The following is a 9,962-nucleotide window of genomic DNA, read 5'->3' as shown; positions in this document are numbered from 1 at the left end:
GGTGTGATGAATTGGGAGATTGGGATTGACATGTATACACCGATGTGTATAAAATGGATGACTAATAAGAACCTGCTGTATAAAAAAATAAATAAAATAAAATTTAAAAAAAAAGAAAAAAGAACTGCTTTTGCTACATCCCATAGGTTTTGGGTCGTCGTGTTTTCATTGTTATTTGTTTCTAGGTATTTTTTGAATCATCTTTGATTTCTTCAGTGATCTCTTGGTTATTTAGTAGTGTATTGTTTAGCCTCCATGTTTTTGTTTTTTTTACAGATTTTTTCCTGTAATTGATATCTAGTCTCATAGCATTGTGAGAAAAGATACTTGATACGATTTCAATTTTCTTAAATTTACCAAGGCTTGATTTGTGACCCAAGATATTATCTATCCTGGAGAATGTTCCCTGAGCGCTTCAAAAGAAATTGTATTCTGTTGTTTTTGGATGGAATATCCCTTAAATATCAATTAAGTCCATCTTGTTTAATGTATCATTTAAAGGTTGTGTTTCCTTATTTATTTTCATTTTGGATGATCTGTCCATTGGTGAAAGTGGAGTGTTGGAAGTCCCCTACTATTACTGTGTTACTGTCAGTTTCCCCTTTATGGCTGTTAGCATTTGCCTTATGTATTGAGATGCTCCTATGTTGGGTGCATAAATAGTTACAATTGTTATTTCTTCTTCTTGGATTGATCCCTTTATCATTATGTAGTGTCCTTCTTTGTCTCTTATAGTAGTCTTTATTTTAAAGTCTATTTTGTCTGATATGAGAATTGCTACTCCAGCTTTCTTTTGATTTCCATTTGCATGGAATATCTTTTTCCATCCCCCCACTTTCAGTCTGAATGTGTCCCTAGGTCTGAAGTGGGTCTTTTATAGACAGCATATATACAGGTCTTGTTTTTGTATCCATTCAGCCAGTCTGCGTCTTTTGGTTGGAGCATTTAATCCATTTACATTTAAGGTAATTATCGATATGTATGTTCCTATTACCATTTTGTTAATTGTTTTGGGGTTGTTTTTGTAGGTCTTTTCCTTCTCTTGTGTTTCCTGACTAGAGACGTTCCTGTAGCATTTGTTGTAAAGCTGGTTTGGTGGTGGTGAATTCTCTTAGCTTTTGCTTGTCTGTAAAGGTTTTAATTTATCCGTCGAATCTGAATGAGATCCTTGCTGGGTAGCGTAATCTTGGTTGTAGGTTTTTCCCGTTCATTACTTTAAATATGTCCTGCCACTCCCTTTTGGCTTGCAGAGTTTCTGCTGAAAGATCAGCTGTTAACCTTATGGGGATTCCCTTATATGTTATTTTTTGATTTTCTCTTGCTGCTTTTAATATTTTTTGTTTGTATTATTTTTTGATAGTCTGATTAATATGTGTCTTGGCGTGTTTCTCCTTGGATTTATCCTGTATGGGACTCTCTGTGCTTCCTGGACTTGATTGACTCTTTCCTTTCACATGTTAGGGAAGTTTTCAACTCTAATCTCTTCAGATATTTTCTCAGACCCTTTCTTTTTCTCTTCTTCTTTTGGGACCCCTATAATTTGCATGTTGTTGCGTTTAATGTTGTCCCAGAGGTCTCTTGAGACTGTCCTCAAGTCTTTTCATTCTTTTTTCTTTATTCTGCTCTGCGGTAGTTATTTCCACTATTTTATCTTCCAGGTCACTTCTCCGTTCCTCTGCCTCAGTTATTCTGCTACTGATTCCTTCCAGATAATTGTTAATTTCATTTATTGTGTTGTTCATCATTGTTTGTTTGCTCTTTACTTCTTCTAGCTCCTTGTTAAATGTTTCTTGTATTTTCTCCATTCTATTTCCAAGATTTTGGATCATCTTTAGTATCATTACTCTGAATTTTTTTTCAGGCAGACTGCCCATTTCCTCTTCATTTGTTTGGTCTCGTGGGTTTTTACCTTGCTCCTTCATCTGCTGCATATTTCTCTGTCTTCTCATTTTGTTCAACTTGCTGTGTTTGGGTCTCCTTTTCACAGGCTGCAGCTTCATAGTTCCTGTTGTTTTTGGTGTCTGCCCCCAGTGGGTGTGGTTGGTTCAGTGGCTTGTGTAGGCTTCCTGGTGGAGGGGACTGGTGCCTTTGTTCTGGTGGGTGGGGCTGGATCTTGTCTTTCTGGTGGGCAGGGCTGTGTCTGGTGGTGTGTTTTGGGGTGTCTGTGACCTTAGTATGAATTTAGGCAGCCTCTCTGCTAATGGGTGGGGTTGTGTTCTTGTCTTGCTAGTTGTTTCGCATGAGGTGTCCAGCACTGGAGCTTGCTGGCCATTGGGTGGAGCTCAGTCTTAGGGCTGAGTTGGAGATCTGTGGGAGAGCTCTCGCTGATTGATATTAAGTGGGGCCAGGAGGTCTCTGGTGGTTCAGTGTCCTGAACTCGGCTCTTCCACCTTAGAGGGTCAGTCCTGACACCCGGCCAGAACACCCTGACCCTGTCAGCCACATGGTTGTTTATGACCCTTGGTTTTCATCTCTTCTCCATGCCCTCAGCATGTACCAGGGAAGATCAAAAGTGCGCCTTCCCTCTCCTCAGTCAGCTGTCTTACCCTGAAGGCCAGTCATCATTCAAGCCTTGATTTTCCAAATACTTTCTGAATAAACAGGCGGAGAGTGGATGCATAGAGGAAGAACAAGTGACTCCAGAAGTGAATCCTTGAGATGGTCAGAGAGGATAGACTCACAGCTCAAGTGGAGGGATTTTCTGGAGGGAAGTGAAGTGGAGAGCAATGCAGATATTAGAGAGCTTGGGCTCTGCATGAGGCATGTGCCCCTTCTCCCCCATTTAGTCTACTGAATAATTCTCTAGGTTCAAATATGCTATAGATTTAGGGGCTTATCTGGACTTGAAGGATTTTATTATGTTGAAACAGATGTGTTTTCATCTGGTGGTTGAAAAGATGGTTTGAAGTTGTAACATATGTGTTGGTCACCTGGCTGACTCATTCTATCTTTTTTCTCTCAGTTTTCCACTTCCTCCAGATCTCCATCCCTGCCTAGTTTATTATGGTCTGCTATTTGCTACTGTAGAACATGCCCTTCTCCCATTATGTTACCTACAAAATTTTACTTTTATTTTTCATAAATTTTCTTGGTTTTTCACTGAACTGAAAACTCTGTAAGGATGGAAGCACATTTCTCTTTCTCTCCAGTGTATCCCCGGCACCTGGTGTAGCCTGCCATCCAATGAGAGTTTGATACACACTTGTCTGACATGCAGTGGGAATTTAAAACACATATTTGTCCAAAAAATAAATAAATGAGATTTTGTGTGAGAGAGGGTGTTCAAATTAAAATTAAGTACCTTTTAGATGTCTCTAGCAAGACCCCAGGAAATTCTTTTCTAATTCAATGAGAGGTAGGGATTTATGTGGAGAGTAGTGTTTAATGATATCCACCCAGACATCCGTTTTTCTCCTTGCATTGTCACAGAACAATCTGAATTAGATTATGGCTAAAAAAATATAATTGTATTACATACAAGTGAATTTAGTGACAAGTTATTTGTTTATAAAGTTTCTTACACATATATAATAGATGCCAATTTTCTTCATAATACTCAGTAAGTAATTTTATCATTTTTCAGAGGGACTTTATTGGAACTAGTATTAGCCGCTACATGTCCAAATTACTGAGAAGTCCAATGTTAATCATTTTTAGAGTTCTCTGACCTTGTGTTGTATTATCATGCTGTGGGCTTCTGTCATCCTGAAAAGAGGTCCTTCAGCCTCCCGATTCTTGGGTGGGGCAAATCCCTGGTCCCAGGCCAGGGTTGTGCTGAGGTTGTTATTACTTATGGTCACATTATCCCATGGTTAAGGGGCTGGTTCCATTTGTGGACCTAGCATTGCCATTTCATGTCTCCAGATCCAGGTCTTTGCCTAGTTCTCCAGAGACTCCACATGACAGGCTGGTCTCCCCGTATCCTGTCCTGTACCATTTATGGGCCTTGATACATCCAAGGCCCTTTCCCTTAAGTCACTGCAGAATCTGCAGGCCTTATTCTTATTCCCAGTTCTGTGTTACTCCCAGTTCTGTGGAGCAATGTCTCCCTCTCCCCTTTCAATCTCTCTAATACAGAAAATGTTCATCCTGCTCCTTCTTTCAACAACAGTGCTTGAGGGAGAAAGAGGTGGCCCAGAGTGGCATGCCTCAGACCCACAGCAAATGAAACTGTCGTCCTTTCCTGAGAGTGAGAAGGACCTGACTTGAGGAATGCAGATGCTTGATTCCTTCCTTTCAGATGAATCTACAGCAATAGGAAACAAAGCACACATTAATTTCCCAGCTGGTCACCCTGTTACATCATGTTCTCACTAAATCACATAGTAAACACTACAATCCATGTTTGCTGAATGTATTGGATTCTAATATTATGCAAGAAATGAGAAAGCCTTTTAAAAATATATAGATTACATTTTTAACATCTTGCCTGAGTTAGAATTCAGGCTTCTTTTTTTTTTTTAAAAGTTTAATTTTTATTTATTTATTTATTTATTTATGGCTGTGTTGGGTCTTCGTTTCTGTACGAGGGCTTTCTCTAGTTGTGGCAAGTGGGGCCCACTCTTCATCGCGGTCGCGGGCCTCTTATTATCGCAGCCTCTCTTGTTGTGGGGCACAGGCTCCAGATGTGCAGGCTCAGTAATTGTGGCTCACGGGCCTCGTTGCTCCGCGGCATGTGGGATCTTCCCAGGCCAGGGCTCGAACCCATGTCCCCTGCATTGGCAGGCAGATTCTCAACCACTGCGCCACCAGGGAAGCCCCCTATAGATAACATTTTTAATGAGCACTTTGCATAGATGGTTGAGCTAACAGGCTTAAAAATTTGTGTCCTTAAAAGTAAAATTAAACATTATCTTTAACCCAGCTGTCTTTAACCTTCTTGATTTGTTTGAAACATCATTTCCATAAAACTGACCTCTTCCTAAATGTCTGATCAAAGATACTACGCTAATGTAGGATCTCGCTATTGATATTTTACTTCTTTACGCTGTGGGTTGAAATAATTTATTTTAGCAGCCTGAAACATACACCTACAGTCTCAGATTTTGGGGTTTATAAACATAAAAAAAATTTCTCTTTTTCTCTTTATTTCTCTTTGCTCCTCCCTGGCATTTACAGAAAGTGCTTCTCTTGTCACAGTATTACCTGGTTGATCTGGCCTCTGTGGCAGTCTCTTATATTCCTTGATATCTGGGATTAGAACTAGTGACCAGAAACACATTCTGTCTCCCAGGATACAAGCCCATTGTAGTTGCTGGGAGATGAATACAATTAGGATCAGCTCATTAACTGAATGGTTTTTAGTGCCTCATACAGAATATGTATCCCTATGCTGTTAAAGGCGTTGCCAGTTAGCCTGCATCTGGGCAATCACCTTTTCATTCGGTTTCTTTGAAAATTTTCACACTCTATAATGGAAACAAGGAAAATAGAACACCTGTACTGAGCAATTACAATTAATATACTGGCTCTCTAATAGGGGCGGGGCAGGAGTATGGCCATTAGTGTGCTGCCCTTCCTGGTCCAGCCCTGCCAACTGTAAGCGTCTCAGTGATCCCTGGACACCACCCCAACTCCCTCTCCCGCATTTGGGTGCTCACTGCCTTCACTGGAGCAGTCGCCAAGCTAAGCCTGACAGAGCAGTGTGCTGAGGAAGGGGACTGAAGGGGAAGGCTGCAGGAGCATCAGGAGCCCGCACACGTTGCAGCTTCTCGCCTTGGGAGAGAAATGTGTCAGGGCAGGCGCACTGAGAGGTAGACTAACAGACTGGTGGAGATGGTGATGCTCTGTCTAACCATGGATTCAGGAGACCCTCTGCTGGCATGAAAGGCCAGTTGAAGATGCTGCGGGCTGGAACATCATGACCTGACTGTGACCTGACCTGTGTGGACAGCTGCAAGAACAAAGGATCCGACACCAAGAAGTTTGCAACAACTAACCACGCCTCTCCCTCACCTTGCCTGTAAAAGGGCTTTGCTGAAAGCCTTCGGAGAGTTCGGGAGTTTTTAAGGCATGAGCCACTGGTCTCCTTGTGTGGCCATGTAATAAACCTTTCCCTGCTCCAAACTCCAACTTTTCATGTTTCAGTATTATTTGGCCTCACTGTGTGTGTGTTTGGAAGATAACTATTGTGATACAGTGTATTAACTATTAGTGTATATATATTTGTAATCATGTTTGATTATTATTTTCTTTAAGTCTTACAGCTAGCACTTTTTCTAAGAGAATTTCTTGAGTATTTTTGAAAAGAAGCCATAGTTCTGGTTCAATGCAGATTCAAGGGAGACCAGAGAGTTATTTTGTGGTCCTGGCCATCTTAAATGGCCTCAGGAAAGCCATTTTACAGGTAATGAGGAGCTGGGTTAAATCATTGCTTCTTCATCATAGCTGAAGAATCCTTTAGGGAGTTTTTAAAAATACCAATTCCCAGACACTATCACAGATCAATTAAATTAGACATTGTGGGGTGGGATCTGGCATTTTTATTAACATTATATAACAGCTTCTCCTCGTGATTTTACTGTGTGTCCAGGATTGAGAAACATTGGATTAGATGATCTATAAATGTTCCCCCAGCTTCCACAGTCTATGAATTAGTTTTTTTCCACCCCGTGGAAGGAACTTTCTATTATACTCCAGTCTTTTTATTCAAAATGTTAATAACGAAACCACAAAAAACCCTGAATAGCCAGTGCAATCCTGGGAAAGAACAAAGTTGGAGGCATCATGCTCCCTGATTTCAAACTATATTACAAAGCTATAGTAACTAAAACAGGATGGTGGACTTCCCTGGTGGTGCAGTGGTTAAGAATCACCTGCCAATGCAGGGGACATGGGTTCGAGCCCTTGTCTGGGATGATCCCACATGCCGCGGAGCAATTAAGCCCGTGCGCCACAACTACTGAGCCTGCTCTCTAGAGCCTGCGAGCCACAACTACTGAGCCCGCATGCCACAACTACTGAAGTCCGCGCATGTAGAGCCCATGCTCCACAACAAGAGAAGCCACCGCAATGAGAAGCCTGCGCACTACAATGAAAGGTAGCCCCCGCTCGCCACAACTAGAGAAAGCCCATGCACAGCAACGAAGACCCATTGTAGCCAAAAATAAATAAAATAAATAAATTTATTTAAAAAAAAAGAATTTGAAAAAGAATAGATACATGTATATGTATAACTGAACCACTTTGGTGTACACCTGAAACTAACACAACATTCTTAATCAACTCTACTCCAATATAAAATAAAAATTAAAAAAAACCCAAACCAAACAAACGAACAGAAAAGAATATAAAGGCAACCTACTAAATGGGAGAAAATATTTGTAAATCATATATCTGGTTAGGGGCTAATATTCAAAATATATGAAGAACTCATATAACTCAATAGCAAAAAAACCAGACAATCTGATTAAAAAATGGGCAAAAGGTCTGAATAGACATTTTTCCAGAGAAGACATACAGATGGCCAACAGGTACATAAAAAGATGCTGAACATCATTAATCATCAGGGAAATGCAAATGAAAACCACAATGAGATATTACCTCACACCTGTTAGAATGGCTACTGTCAAAACAACAATAAATAACAAGTGTTGACATGGATGTGGAGAAAAGGGACCCTCATGCGCTGTTGGTGGGAATGTAAGTTGGTATAGCCACTATGGAAAACAGTATGGAGGTTTCTCAAAAAATTAAAATTAGAACTGCCATATGAACCAGCAATTTCACTTCTGGGTACTTACCCAGAGAAAATGAAAACAGTAACTTGAAAATATATATGCACCCCCCCCCCCCAATATTCATTACAGCATTGTTTACAATAGCCAAGATAAGGAAACAATCTAATTGTCAGTCAATGGAAGAATGGATAAATATATTGTGGTATATATGTACAATGAAATATTACTCAGCCATAAAAAAGAATGAAATCTTGTCATTTATGACAGCATGGTTGGATCTCAGGGGCATTAGGTCAAGTGAAATAAATCAGAGAAAGACAAATATGGTATGATCTCTCTTATATGTGGAATCTTAAAAAAAAAAAACCCACAACCCCCCCACAAAACAAAATGTTAATGATGCTTCCCTTAGCCAATTGGCAATTTATATACTAATTAGGTAACTGGAAGAAATAAACATCACAATTTTACCCTTTTGAGATCTGTAACAGTATATAGCTAGAGAGTAGGCACTTTTGCAGTGACTCGACTGCCAGTTGATATGCAAATGAGGGCCAGTCCCATACACCTGTCAGTTAGTTACAATTTGTCTGTGTACCTGAGCAACTGGCTAACTCCTTCAAAGGGTATTCCTGCCTTAGGATGACCCAGAACATTTGAAAAGAATTGAATATGGTATTTTAACTTGACATACAGGAAACCATTGGTAGATGTACAAATTTGAAGGCTGTTACATGGTGGTAATGGGCAGCTGGACTGGGAAACATTGATCTAATCCAACTCCTTATAAAATATAAAATACTATTTAGACATGCTATAATTAATTACCATATGTGTAGTGTAGCATAGCTATGTGACTCTGGCCAAGTTAATTACCTTCTCTAAGCCAGAGTTCTGATCAGTAACATGGAGCTAATAGTACTTTTAATTGGATTGTAGTGACATTTGGTTGAGATAATTCATACGAAGATCTTACCTCAGTGCCTGGCACATGGCAATGACTTAAAAATGTGAACTATTATTACTATTACTACTACTGCTATTGTTGTTGCTACTGTTATTACTGATCTCTGGCTAAGGGTGGCTCCAGACAAATTTCCGGTCATAAACTTATCCTCTTGTCTGTTATTCCTTGGGTTACACACTTGCCAGTTTGGTCTCTAGGAGGTGTAGGCTGTTGTGGAGTTGGTGAGGAGCATGGTCATGGGCTAACCTTCAGCCTTTCTTTGCATCTGCTTTGTGTATCCACCATCTGGCTCTTAGTGGAATCACAGGTGTCCTGACTCTTTTGAAGACCTGATTCTCAAAGTTCTTTATATGTTCATTCATTCATTTGTTCATTCATCATTCATTCATCCACTCATAAATTCATTTATTTATTCCCTCATTCAAAGTAATATTTAGGAATTAAATATTCTGAGAAGTTTTTTTTCCTAAGGCAGAAATCATTTGTCTCAAGCCTATAAACACAGCTGCTTCATCCTCTGCTGCATTGAAAATGAGAGCATGGTTTTAAGAGAAGTAGGAAGGAATTCCCTGGAGGTCCAGTGGTTATGACTCTGCACTTCCCCTGGAGGGGGCACGGGTTCGATCCCTGGTTGGGGAATTAAGATCCTGCATGCCATGTGGCGTGGCCAAAAAACAAACAAAAAAATCAAATTAAGAAGAAAAAAAAGGGAATAAAAAAAATAAAAGAAGTAGGAAAAGACCTCAGAGAAAACTGCATGTTGTTTCTGAGCCCCTGAAAGCCATTCACTCACACACAAAACCATGTGTGCAGGAGAAATTACCTTCCTGGGGTTCTAGGGAGGCTGTTATGGTCTAGACTCCAGACCCCAGCCTTCTGCCCCGCACAAGGTAGACACTTGGTAATGATACTTCTCTCCACCTTGTATTTGCATTAAACCACCACCTGCAACTATCACATTGGTGGGCAGGGATGCGTGCAATACTGTTGGTTTATTTGTTTGGAGGTATGGCCAAAGGTTTGAAATCCTGAGTAAAAAATGTTATTTCCATAGAAGAAAAAGGATGAAGAAAGTTTGCAAACTGTTGCCTTTGTATCACTGAGGCTCTTTCTTGCTCATTAGGGTCCATGAATCCAGGTCAGACTTTCAGTGTGTTCCTTCATGTGCTGAGTGCTGCAGGAAGTGACTAGCTGCTGGTAGTATTACCCACGTAATGCAAGGTGTTGAAACGAATCTTCATGTCCTTTCCATGTGGAGTCCAGTGACAAGAACATTGAGGGCCCTGGTTTGCAAAACATGTCCTTATTTACCATTC

The sequence above is a fragment of the Balaenoptera acutorostrata genome, chromosome 12, assembly GCF_949987535.1.
Source record: "Balaenoptera acutorostrata chromosome 12, mBalAcu1.1, whole genome shotgun sequence".
Classification (NCBI taxonomy): domain Eukaryota; kingdom Metazoa; phylum Chordata; class Mammalia; order Artiodactyla; family Balaenopteridae; genus Balaenoptera; species Balaenoptera acutorostrata.
This window is presented reverse-complemented; position numbering follows the sequence as displayed.